At 38.4% G+C, this 12,872-nt stretch overlaps 1 protein-coding gene across 1 annotated transcript in view; it reads left to right on the top strand.

The window, feature by feature from the left end:
• Positions 1-12,872, top strand: part of LOC136847240 (uncharacterized) — a 693,244-nt gene that overhangs the window by 425,479 nt on the left and 254,893 nt on the right. The gene's annotated exons all lie outside the window — the stretch shown is intronic.

The raw sequence follows: 12,872 nt of genomic DNA, 5'->3' as shown, positions 1-12,872 counted from the left end.
TTTTCTTTTACTTCTCGACACGTCTATGTATAGCTTTTATAGCGCATAACGGTAATATGATGATGCAATCATTTTGGCCTGGGAATTTTTTTTTTTTTGCTGCTGTCTTAAATAGCTAAGGATTCAAAGTAGGTTTTTGTACTTAACGTTTATCCTGTTGCTTTGATATAACAATAGGCAATAGTATTCGAATATTTATCTTGCTGTGGTGCTGTGCTTTGGGATATTTTTGAAGGCAGCAATTTTGTTAGTGAAATGTAACGTTACTCATATACTTGAGTTTAGGTTCGCGCGCGCTTTTTAAGAGCCCCATTCTAGAGAACGTGGTCACTTTAGGGGAAGTGTGAACGTGAACCTCTACTACAGTAATGCCGAGAGGATGAAGGATGCAGCAGCCCAAATAAAGATGAAAATAAATATAAAGATATATTATACTTGTGTTCGTAGGTGATGACAATCCTGACCCGTAGGATTGTGCAAGGGCTTGGACTTTCGAAACGAGGATGCGTGAAGAGGATGTTATATATTACACACACACACACACACACACACACACACACACATATATATATATATATATATAATATATATATATATTTTATATTATATATTTTATATTATATATGTAAATATGTAAATGCGAGTTATAAATGTATATATATATATATATATGTATATATATATATATATATATATATTATATATGTGTGTGTGTGTGTGTGTGTGTGTGTGTGTGTGTACCAGCAGCCTTTGTACCCAAGTCTCAAAAGATGTATAGACCTGAAAGACAGTGTTAAAGAAGTATTGGAAATTATTAGAGCAATAATAGTGTTACAGACAGCCAAAGATAGCTGCCGAGAGTGGATATAGAAAAGTTGCCCAGTTATTATTATTCAGAAGATGAAACCTATTCATATGGAACAAGCCCACCACAGGGGCCTTTGACTTGAAATTCAAGCTTCCAGAGAATTTGGTGCTCATTAGGAAGTAAGAGAAGGCAAAGGTAAATGCAGAAAGAAGAGATCTCACTTATTAAAATGAAAAAAATAAATTTATAAATTAACAAGTAGATGAAAGTGTATTGAAATGCAAGGTGAATAGCACTGGGGTAGTAACGAATTGCGTCTTTCCTTGAACTTTTGAAGTTCCAATCGCACGACACGCTCAGAGAGACTCTTCCAGTCCAACGGTGTGAGGAGGAACAAAGGACCTCTGGAACTAAGAAGTTCGACAGCGAGGCACATTTACTGCATATTATTGCCGCTGTTCAGCGAATCTGGTTGTTCTAGGAAGGTAAAGAGGATTAGGGATCGATTGTGAATGTGAAAGATCTCTATTAAAATACCACTTATGAAAAAGTGACAAACAAGAGACTATCCATCGGTGGTCCAAGTCACAACAGAAACCCACCACCACGAACCAAAATCCCTAAAAAGAGATAAATCTCATGTAGAAGGAGACGTACAAACAGGAGAACAGTATTCTATGAAAGGAAGAACAAATGACCTAAAACAGGTTGCACTGATTGTATCCGTTATAAATGCGTGAGGCCTTGCGAACGATAACTAACTTTCATTAGATGTGAGTCAAAAGTTAGGCCTAGGATAGGTAAAGCCAGAGGAAGGGAACAAAATTGCTGGGCCTGTCAGCTTTTTTGGGGCACAAGTTGAATGCACGCCACTTTTAAGCGTGAGTTCCAAGCACTTTGATTATATAAGAAACAAAGATAAAAACACAGCAATCTTATTGATATATAACTATCTTTATTGTATATTTATAAGTAAAGGTAAAAACTTTAATGAAATAGAAACCTTTAGTTTTCCTCAAAGGTAAAATCAATTATTGCAGATGGCTCCTAAAATCCATTCATGGTGACAAACTAAAATCAATTGTAACAGATAGATTTATGGAAAAAGTCTTTTAAACTCGAGTTAAACTCGAATTATTATGTATATATAACAAATATTACAGTAAAAATTATTGTGTAAATGAAAATTGCGATGTTTGTAAATAAACTTTATTGAATTAAATAAATAAATAAAAAATCGTATGCAGAAGGAAACATCCACACCTGAGAACAGTATTCTATTAAAGGAAGGACAATTGACCTAAAACAGGTTGCATTGATTGTATCAGTTATAAATACGTGAGGCCTTGCGAACAATAACTAACTTTCATTAGGCTAAACCTAGAATAGGCAAAGCCAGAGGAAGTGAACAAATTGCTGGGCTTGTCAGCGTTTTGGGCCACAGGTTGAATGCACTCCACATTTAAGCGTGAGTTCCAATTATTGATATACTGTTAAGGAAAAATGGTGCCGAAGGTTTGAAGGGTGATAGAAAGGGTGCATGAAACTGTTCTACCCTACCCAAAACTATCTATAACTGACTCTAGTTTTCCTGAGATCGTCCCAACCAAAACTGTCTATAACTGAAAGACTCTTAGTTTTCCTGAAATCGTCTCTGCAGCCAAACATAGATGTCATGTTAAACTGTACATTCCAAAACCAAGATGTTTTCAGAGGCAAAATTTTGGGGCATACGTGTCATCTTGCAGGTCTAAGGAAAACTCCCTGTGGCTGAGATCAAGGTACAGTGATAAGCTCATTAATGAGAGAGAAACTCATGGTGTTCGAGTTACTGTGTGAACTACTTCTACGGTAAAATTTTCACCTTCTTATGAGTAGTTTTATCCAACTTAGGGAATTTTTTTCACTCATGTACCAAGATTTGGGGAATCTTGTGTCTTTAACTAATTAATCCATAGACTTTGCATAATTAGTCTGTAGACTTTGTTTATGCATATGAGGGAATACTGATCTTTCCTGGAGATGAGACTTTGCATAATTAGTCTGTAGACTTTGTTTATGCATATGAGGGAATACTGATCTTTCCTGGAGATGAGACTTTGCATAATTAGTCTGTAGACTTTGTTTATGCAAGTGAGGCAATACTGATCTTTCCTGGAGATGAAGGGTAAAAAGGGAGTGAAAAGAAGACGAAAACTTGGAAAAGTGAACGAGACGATTTGTGAAAGCGCCATTGATTATGTCCGTGCGATGTAGCTCGAGAGAAAGGCGAATCAAACTTTAACCAGAAACAGAATGGCGAAAAAAATTCCCGTCATGAAGAGGGAGTGGGACTGAGGAAGTTAGTCACTCATCCAATCTTGAATAAGTTCGTGTGTGTATATAGCTTACAATATGCATTTATAGATACACAAGCACAAACGTGCATGCACGTCGTAAAGTACATACCACTAGATAACTTCCACTTTGTTTCTTTTGAAAACTGTCGTCTAAAAGACTGAAACAAATGCTATCTAAACTTTCAAGTATACCAAAGGCGCAGCTTAGTTCGAGAGGGCGCCAGTATCCCCATAGAGTACATGAAGTGTTAGACATCGTATGCAGATGAATTGCTGCAGCGAACGCTACCACCAAACAAAGGGCATTGGAGGCATCATCATACTTCACGGATGCTAGTACTTGTTAACCATATGATTTATGTTCACCTAAAGACACGGTTGGTAGGGAGCCACGGCCGAGAGGTGAAGTCCTGGGGGCCGGGGTAGGGTCTTTTAAGAGTTGATAAATAGCTACTGGGGCGCCTGTTGTGTGTGTTTGTCTCATTCCGTACACCTATACTTTGCTGTGTAATGAGGCTTCTTGGCAAGCCTTTTTATATGGAGATTTTCTGTGAGGTTATGGGTAAATATATGCTTTTTTTCCATTCCTCGTTCACTTTTACGCGTCGACAGTTCCCCTAACAGTATCGTGTGAAATGAATTTATTTGGTGTATTTCTTTTGTCGGATCCTTCTCTTACCATGCCGAGATGTAAGTTTGGCAGCCGTAGTATACAAGCTTATCTCGCATTCAGAGACTTCCATGGAAAGGATTTGTATTTGTCTTGTTAAACACTAGAATATAGCGTGGCTTTAAATAATTTCTTTAATGAAAATACCATTATTTTGTAATTCCACACTTATATTTCTTATGAATGCATTCATAGACTGTAGAATGTAGCTAACTTCTTGCAGTGGCAGAGTGTATTGGCCATAATTTATTTTGGCTTAACCTTCGTTATTATTTCAAAACGATGAAGTTAAAGGCCGCATGAAAAGTTGACGATATGGATTCATATATATTTCTTTTTCTTTAAACCCGAACGTTAATATGTATCGATCTGTCCTGTCGTAGGTCCAAGTTCATCAAAGCATGATAGATCTGTGATGGAAACGTCACTGTGGCATCTTGCTCGTTTTGGAGTGACATGCCTTATTTAGATGATTGTCTGATATTGTGGTCTAGGTTATTTTTTTCTTTTTTTTTTTTTTCTTTTTATCATATCTTGACCTAGGACCAATACTTGTTTTGTAAGAAAACCAAAATTCCTTTACTTCTGATTTGTTCGTCGTAACCATATTTCCTGGCACAGGGTGACGAAAATTTTCTTTCGCATGTGGATTATCTTTGTTAGTTGTTTGACAGTTTTGCTCATGAAGTGAACCTTTTTGCTGCTTTGAGATCAGTCCAGTGGCTTTTGAAAATGTACTTTGGTATTGTCGGTGAAATTAAAATGAAACCCATAACAATTGCAAAATAAAAAATAAAAACTACTCGTAAGTTTTAACCTTGTCACCCGCCTTCCTCTCTCTCTCTCTCTCTCTCTCTGGATGAACCAGGTGTTTTTCTTCATACCATAATGGGGCATCATGCCTTGCGACCTCTCAGCTACATGCCCAAATAATCCCCTGCCGAGTTGTATTTCCATCCTCGTATGGAAGCGAATTTTCTTCAGACGCCCAAAACTGGCTGACCTAGACAGTCCCTTCGTGTCCCCCTCTCTCTCTCTCTCTCTCTACCTCTCTCTCTCTCTCTCACTGTATTAACAGAGAAATTTGTAAATTTGTCCCAACTGCTCACACAGTAACACGTATGGAGCTCGCACCCAACAGCGCGCACGCGCACCTACGCAATCCAAGCGCAGAGTATTCTTCATGTACCTGGAACTGTTTAGTATACAACATAAGTTGTTTGACACCTTTGCGCATCCGGGATGGTTTTGTTTACCTCTTTTTTTTCTCTCTTTCTCTCTTCCTTTTTCCGTTTTCGTAAATTGACACAATAAAAGGAAATTGTTGTTGTAAAACCCGCAGCCACCCGGTGGGTTCAAGAAACGAGCTGTTAAAATAAAAGTTATTCTGTCGTGATATAAGATATATTGTAACCGATGGAGTGGATCGCTGTGAATGCCATCTGCGCTTTGGTAAGATAAAAACAATATTCCTTTCTGAAATACTACAATAATTGATTGAGTGATCATTTTAATGTGACAAACTAGCTTCGCAGTTAACATGGTAATGACGGCAACGATACATTATGCTAATATATTACGTAATAAGAACAAAAATTTATCGAAATTCTTACATAACAGCTTTCATGCAGTTGATGCATTCTGTAGATAATGATGATAGAAAATAAAAAAAAAAAAGAATAAGGAATGATGGCTTGTTAAGAAAGCGACCTCTACAATATACCACTTCCCGACAGAAGCATGTCATCATGAAAATGTTGGGGCACCAAAATAAACCCAGGGCGTACGAGAAAAAAAAATGAGAAATCTGGAGAAATGCAGCTGTTAGTTAATTACAACTAAAAGAAAAAAAATAAGCAGTGGGTATAGAACAATACCGACTGCATGCAGTGTAGGTACAGTTATGTATATTTTATTGTGTAGAGGCTTACTTAGCTATTTAAATGAACTGTGGCCTGTTTCAGATCATTAGAATTTCCTTCTGTGTTTGTGTAGGTGAATTTAGCAAAGTTGGTGTTGATGTCGATGCAGCGTTATTTTTAGTTTTTTGTCGAGGAAAACTATTGAGGTGGCTATTTGTCTGTCCGTCCGCACTTTTTCCGTCCGCCACCATACAATCATCAGATATACCAAATTGCAGCCCTCTAGCCTCGGTAGTTTTTATTTTATTCAAGGCTAAAGTTAGCCATGATCGTGAGTCTGGCACCGCTGTAGATGCCAACGTTAGAGGCCACCACCGGGCCGTGGTTGAAAGTTTCATGGGTCGCTGCTGAGAGTCTCATGCAACATTCTTTATACGTTGTACAGAAGACTGGATTGCGCCGAAGAAACTTCGGCGCATTTTTTACTTGTTGTTGTTTGCCATTATTCGACGATAGCTGCGAACGGCGGCGGAGTCTCGTGGCATCCCGGAGATGGACGTCGCTTTTTGAGGATTTGCCGCATTCCTTCGGCCTCCTCCACCCTCCTGGTACGCGTGATATTATGCCTCTCTCTCTCTCTCTCTCTCTCTCTCTCTCTCTCTCTCAGGATTCTTAGAAAATGACTCATTCTAATTTTATACATCACATTAAGAGACCCGGCCAGTTCATGCTACACGTCTTCGGCGATTTGGTTTTTAGATGTGGTGTCTCCTTTCGAATGCAATTAGCATATGTCCATACTTATTATTTTCAGCGTCCATGCACCGCTGTTTAGTGATCTGAATGTTTTTTTTTTTTTTTTGATAACGACGCATCAGTCAGTTTCTCTGTATAATTATTAACTCTAATTGATTTCCACCATGGACTGTTCAGTCGTGAGATGGGATCTTTCCTAGATAGTGACCCCCCCAAGGGTTTTCGGGGGTCGGGGGGTGGCGGGCATCTGGGACTAATATTCCATGGGGGTCATTATTTTTATGATATTGACAGTCTTTTGTTTGTTTCTACTGTCATCCCCAACAGGCTTGTGCTAAACACGCCGCAAAGTTGGATACATACCGGGTTAAAACCCTCTTGGGGGTCACTTTCTAGGAAAGACCCCTTGGGGGTCACTATCTAGGAAAGACCTCTTGGGGGTCACTATCTAGTAAAGACCTCTTGGGGGTCACTAGCTAGGAAAGACCTCATGGGGGTCACTAATCTAGGAAAGACCCCTTGGGGGTCACTATCTAGGAAAGACCTCTTGGGCGGTCACTATCTTGGAAAAACCTCTTGGGGTCACTATCTTGGAAAAACCTCTCGGGCGGGGTCCCTATCTAGGAAAGACCTCTTGGGGGTCACTGTCTAGGAAAGACCTCTTGGGAGTCGCTATCTAGGAAAGATCCGTGAGATGTTTGGTTGAACGAGATAAATAATATATACGAAGAAGAGCTGTCGACTCCCCGTTGCGTCTAGAGTAAGGACAAGGCTGCAAATCTTCTGTCGCCAGTTAAGGTAAACATTGTTTTGAAGAGTTCCCCGACTCAGTCATACTCAGGGATAACACGATTAACACATGAGTAGAAGCAAGCACTGTCGCTTTCAGTGAAGGCATGGCGATTATATTCTATTCCGATAAAGATAACAGGAGGCAAAGAGAGATCTAATTAGTAGGAGAAAAGGTTTTTTAGTTTTCACCGAAAGAAAACTGTTGAGATGGCTATTTGTCTGTCCGTCCGCACTATTTCTGTCCGCCCTCAGATCTTAAAAACTACTGAGGTTAGATGGCTGCAAATTGGTATGTTCATCATCCATCCTCCAATTATCAAACATACCAAATTGCAGCCTCCTAGCCTCAGTAGTTTTCATTTTATTTAAGGTTAAAGTTAGACATGATTGTGCGTCTGGAGCCGCCATAGGTGCCAACAGCACAGGCTACCACCGGGCCGTGGCTGAAAGTTTCGTACTGCAATATACGCTGTACGGTAAACTCATTTTTTACTTGTTTGTTTTAGCAGTCTGGTAGAGAACCGGGAAAGGCTGTATTTATAAAGTGAGAAAGAATTGAATAGAAATAACTGCGCCTTTTACCTGTCATTTTTAATAGGAATGTCCAGATTATTGTTTGTAAGGTTTGCCCAAGTGCTTGAGAGAGAAAAACGTAACCTGATTATTAGCTATGCATAAAATTCGGTGATTTGTAGGCAAACTTAGAGACCCAGAGTAGGTCCTTTTTCTTAGGATGAGGTCAGTAAGAATTTCAGTCACGTAAAAAATGCGCCGAAGTGTCATCGGCGCAATCAAGTTTTCTGTACATCGTATAATCAACACCGAAAATAGATCTATCTATCTTTATGCTGTATGAGCCACGGCCCATGAATCTTTAACCACGGCCCTGTGGTGGCATGGCCTATATCGTTGCCAGAGGCACGATTATGGCTCACTTTAATCTTAAATAAAATAAAAACTACTGAGTGTAGAGGGCTGAAATTTGGTATGTTTGATGATTGAAGGGTGGATGATCAACATACCAATTTGCAGCCCTCTAGCCTCAGTAATTTTTAAGATCTGAGGGCGGACAGAAAAAGTGCGGACGGACAGACAAAGCCGGCACAATAGTTTTCTTTTTAGGAAACTAAAAACGCGAAAGGCCTAAAATCAGAAAGAATTGTAAATGAAGAAAAGCCTGTTTAGTATTTAATGAAAGATATCGTTCCCTGTAAATTTTAATTGCCACTGTCTCAAAAAGGAGGTGGACAGCGAAACAGGTTAGGCCTATTGAAAACATTTCTATGGATGGTTTCAGTGGGAGACACCGACGAGCTACCAAAATAATCAGTTCGCATTTGACATGTAAGGAATTGATAATTAAATTAAGTAATATGCTCAGTTGTTATAGATTTCGTCTGAAATTGAAAGGCAGTGATGATAAGTAGTTTTGATAACGCTGAATGTATTAGTGCATTGAAAGCAGTCATAAGAAATGACATCGGAAATGATTTGTGTGTAATAAGAATAAAATGGAATATTGTATTCAATAAATTTCTACTTTATTTTCCTAACTCTTGACAAAAGCTGTATCATATTTTTGCGTGCCGATTTATGTGTTTTGATGCAACTGGACAGTAATTCTGGGATTGATTTTATGGACGTTTATTGTTTGTAGCCTGGTATCAGATTCATTATTTGGACTTACCCATAGGGTGGTAGTACCGTCACTGCACCTCGTGCGGTGCACTGTAGGCATTAACTTGAGGTTCTTTGCAGCGTGCCTTCGGCCCCTAGCTGCAATCGTTTTCATTCCTTTTGCTATACCTCCGTTCATATTCTCTTTCTTCCATCTTCCTTTCCACCCTCTCCTAACTATCGTTCCATAGTGCAGCTGCTTTGAGGTTTTCATTCTGTTTCACCTTTCACGCCTTCTTACTTTCGATATCCCCTTTCAGCGCTGAATGACCTCATAGGTCCCAATGCTTGCCCAATGGCCTAAATTCTGTATTCTGTCCTATTCTAACAAGCATGAAGGAGGTGTGCCTACCAGTCACGTTTACCATTCGCTTTGAATGTTTTCCTGCTTGCTGCCAGTCTGGCCTGATTAAAGGCTCCCACACACACACAGCGACCATTGGCTTTGATTTTGATTGAATGAAGACGAGAGTGAAATCGAAGTCAGCCGCACACTATTTCAATGATGATCTGCTCCGATCATCCAGCGATCTTAGTCTCAACGGAGATTTCATTCAGGGCGGATATGGCATCATCTGTCGAAGAGATATCACATTAGCACTCGAAGCGGCTGCTGCAGCTCATCTCTTTCTTATGTCACTATAACCTTTGGATTGCAGTTTCCAAAGGCACGGGTGTTCTTCATACAGTTCAATCAGCTCTCTCCAAAATTCTTCATCACTTGAGGTCGTTGCATTCTATATAGCCTATAGTCTAATGGATGTGTGTTTGGTCTAAGACCGGCTAATCTACTGAAGAGCATCGCTAGATACACCTGCACACATCACAGTGTGGAGATACTAGGATCAACCGAGTACATCAATCGGGAGCATGAACCTGGCGTTGCTAGGTTCCCGCTGAATTAGTCCGATGACGAGGCCCCCCTACTTTTGGCAAGGAGATGCCTCCATACAAGCTCAGAGTTACTTGCGATACCGATGACCATTGCAGTTATCGTTGTGGGTCTGTGTGTGGGCAGCTTTCCTAAACGCAGACCTTACGTTGGAGTAGAGTTCCTGCTACAGATTATGAAGGAAGACTCCTCAGAGTTTCTTCGCGACATTAAATAACTGATATTCAATTCAGTAATAACCTATTAAATGCCATGGGCTTGTCATGAAAATTAGGCAAGGTTATAAGTATTACTTGGAAGGTTATAAGAATTGTTATGAGGGTTGAAAATATTAATTAAATTTTGGAATATAACTCACTCAGGATTTAGGGATTATGGTATTACCAGGGTTTTTTTTTTTTTTTGCATTCATGTATGTAAACATATTGTATTCCTGGTAAGAAGAAAAGTTATAATTGTAAAATTATGTAAATATTGTGAAATCACTGTAGAACTGCATTAATGTATTTTTCTAATAAAAGACAAAAAAAGTAACAACTTAGTTTAGCACCTTATGGCTTCTCACCGGAGTGCATGACTTCATTTATGCGCTGTAAGTTGAAAGTAATTTGCAGTGCAATTGCTTTGGTGCTTCCTAATTGAAAATTGGAGCTTTTTTTTAATTTGCTCTATGAAACAATTTTGCTATATTATAATTCTATATTTGAATATAGCTTTCACTGGGAAATTACAAATTGTTTGTTATTTACAATACATATTCTTTAAAAGTCAGTGATATGGGTCCACTACTTAAAGTGTGCATTTTCTGATATGGGTCTACCCTATGTCATGAACATTTGTTGCAGTTTTTAAATGCATAACTGTCTTGGCATCTTTTTTCTTGTGAATTTACTCTGTGTATAAGAAAGGTGACTGTTAATAAATAATAAATACTGATAAAGGAATAACTAAAGAATTTTTTTTTTATTCAATAAATTTTATTTACAAACATCGCAGTTTTCATTTACACAACAATTTTTACAGTAATATTTGTTATATACATAATTCGAGTTTCACTCGAGTTTAAAGGACTTCTTCCATAAATCCATCTGTTACAATTGATTTTAGTGTGTCACCATAAATGGATTTTAGGAGCCATCTGCAGTAATTTATTTTACCTTTGAGAAAACTTAAGGTTTCTGTTTCATTAAAGTTTGCTAAAGAAATCAGCCGTTCTGGGTATCTAGGATCAGTGGAAATATTTCAGAGGAGGAATACTCCTGTAATTTAATAGCCTTGATAATGCAACCCTTTTCATAATAAAATTTTAATAATCTTTTTTGAAAACTGAGTGTAGACTTAAGGGTATATTGTGCCGGGGAGCGCGGCCTTGAGGAACTAATTTTGAACGCAAGGATGATTCTTGGAAGAGCAACCATTACCCAAGACCTTTCTACCCTGGCACTTTTCACCCTTGTTACTATGGCGCAGCCACTCGGAAACCTTGAACATTATTGTTTTTGGTGTGTAACCAGCGCCGCGATATAATATATATATATATATATATATATATATATATATATATATATATATATATATATATATATATTGTGTAATTTTATGGAACTACTCTCCCTTCAAAAGGGAAAAAGGCATACAGTAATATATATATATATATATATATATATATATATATATATATATATATATATATATTATATATATATATATATATATATATATATATATATATATATATATATATATATATATGGTGTACCCTTCAGGACTACTCCTTCAAAAGGGAGAAAGAGCATAAAGTTAATATATATTAATTAATTTTATCGCCATTCCTAAATCATTGCTGCTCACTTCCATGATATCTTGACCATCATAAATGTTTGGGATGTATTCCGGCCCTTTCTTACTGAATTAGAAGCAAAAAAAGCTTCTAGGGCAATTCAAGGAGGTGACTGCACAATGTGAATGAAGCTTCACATTGTGTAGTAGGTAGCTTTTGATTCTGACGATCGAAATCTCAGCCTCGAAACGCATCTTCATTATGTTTGCGAAATAGATTTCACGCTTTAAAGATGAATGAAAGATATAATTTAGGCTCTAATGTTCCATTTGGCAGATGCTTCAAAGAACGTTGATGCTTCTCAGGTTGGAGAAAGATGATAAACAAGTCAATGGTAATCGTATACATTTAGGCTGGTAATCATCAACATTTAGGCAAACGTCTTTTACAAGGCTTATTAAAGGTAAGTAATGTTAGTTCCAAACATGTACGATACACGTGCCCACTCACAAACTATATCATCCGTCATTTATATTTATTTTTAACGCTTCATAAACCAAAGGTGCGATAGACGAAGAGGAGATAAACGGAGAGAGGTGGGATAGGCCTAGTTAAATACCTCGGTGTAGCCAAATAACGAGTTTAGAATTCGAGTGATGATGAAGGAGAAACAAGGAAAAACGATGACATTTACGAAGGAGAAGTGTTTGAGAGAGAAGACGTAATAAACCAGAAGAGGAGGAAAATGCAGCGAGTTTAAAAATATAGACATTAAATGATGAAACCTGAGGAGCGAGAAAGGAGGAAAGCATCATGGGATGAAAAGCTGAGAGAAAGCTACTAAACTACTAAACGAGGAGGTACTGTAGATAAAAACAGCAGGTGCAAGAAGAAAGGGGAAGAATTAGGGGAGGGATGTTGTGGGATGAGTGGTGAGAGGGGTGGGAGGAGGGAGAGAGCGGGGGTGGGGGGAAGGGAAGAGTCTTAGTATATGCAAGCTGGACGACAAATTGAGAAGCGTGCAGTCGAGGGGTGGAGTACCACTACACCAGGATGTGGCCAGGTGTGTGTCCATGCTTGTTCGTGTGTGTATACACGACATAATAGTTATGCACATGTCGTTACTCATGAGTATCGTATACGAGAAATGGTTGTGTGAACGTACACGCTTCGCTGAAATATATTTAAAAAGCTTAAGAGCAAGTGGCTGAATGTGGCGAATTTACTCTTGTCGTAGAGCACAGAGTCATAGTCCTTGTTCTGAGAAATATCCATCTTTCTGGCTAAGACTTCCCT

This window comes from Macrobrachium rosenbergii, chromosome 16 (genome assembly GCF_040412425.1).
Source record: "Macrobrachium rosenbergii isolate ZJJX-2024 chromosome 16, ASM4041242v1, whole genome shotgun sequence".
Lineage (NCBI taxonomy): Eukaryota > Metazoa > Arthropoda > Malacostraca > Decapoda > Palaemonidae > Macrobrachium > Macrobrachium rosenbergii.
This window is presented reverse-complemented; position numbering and strand designations above follow the sequence as displayed.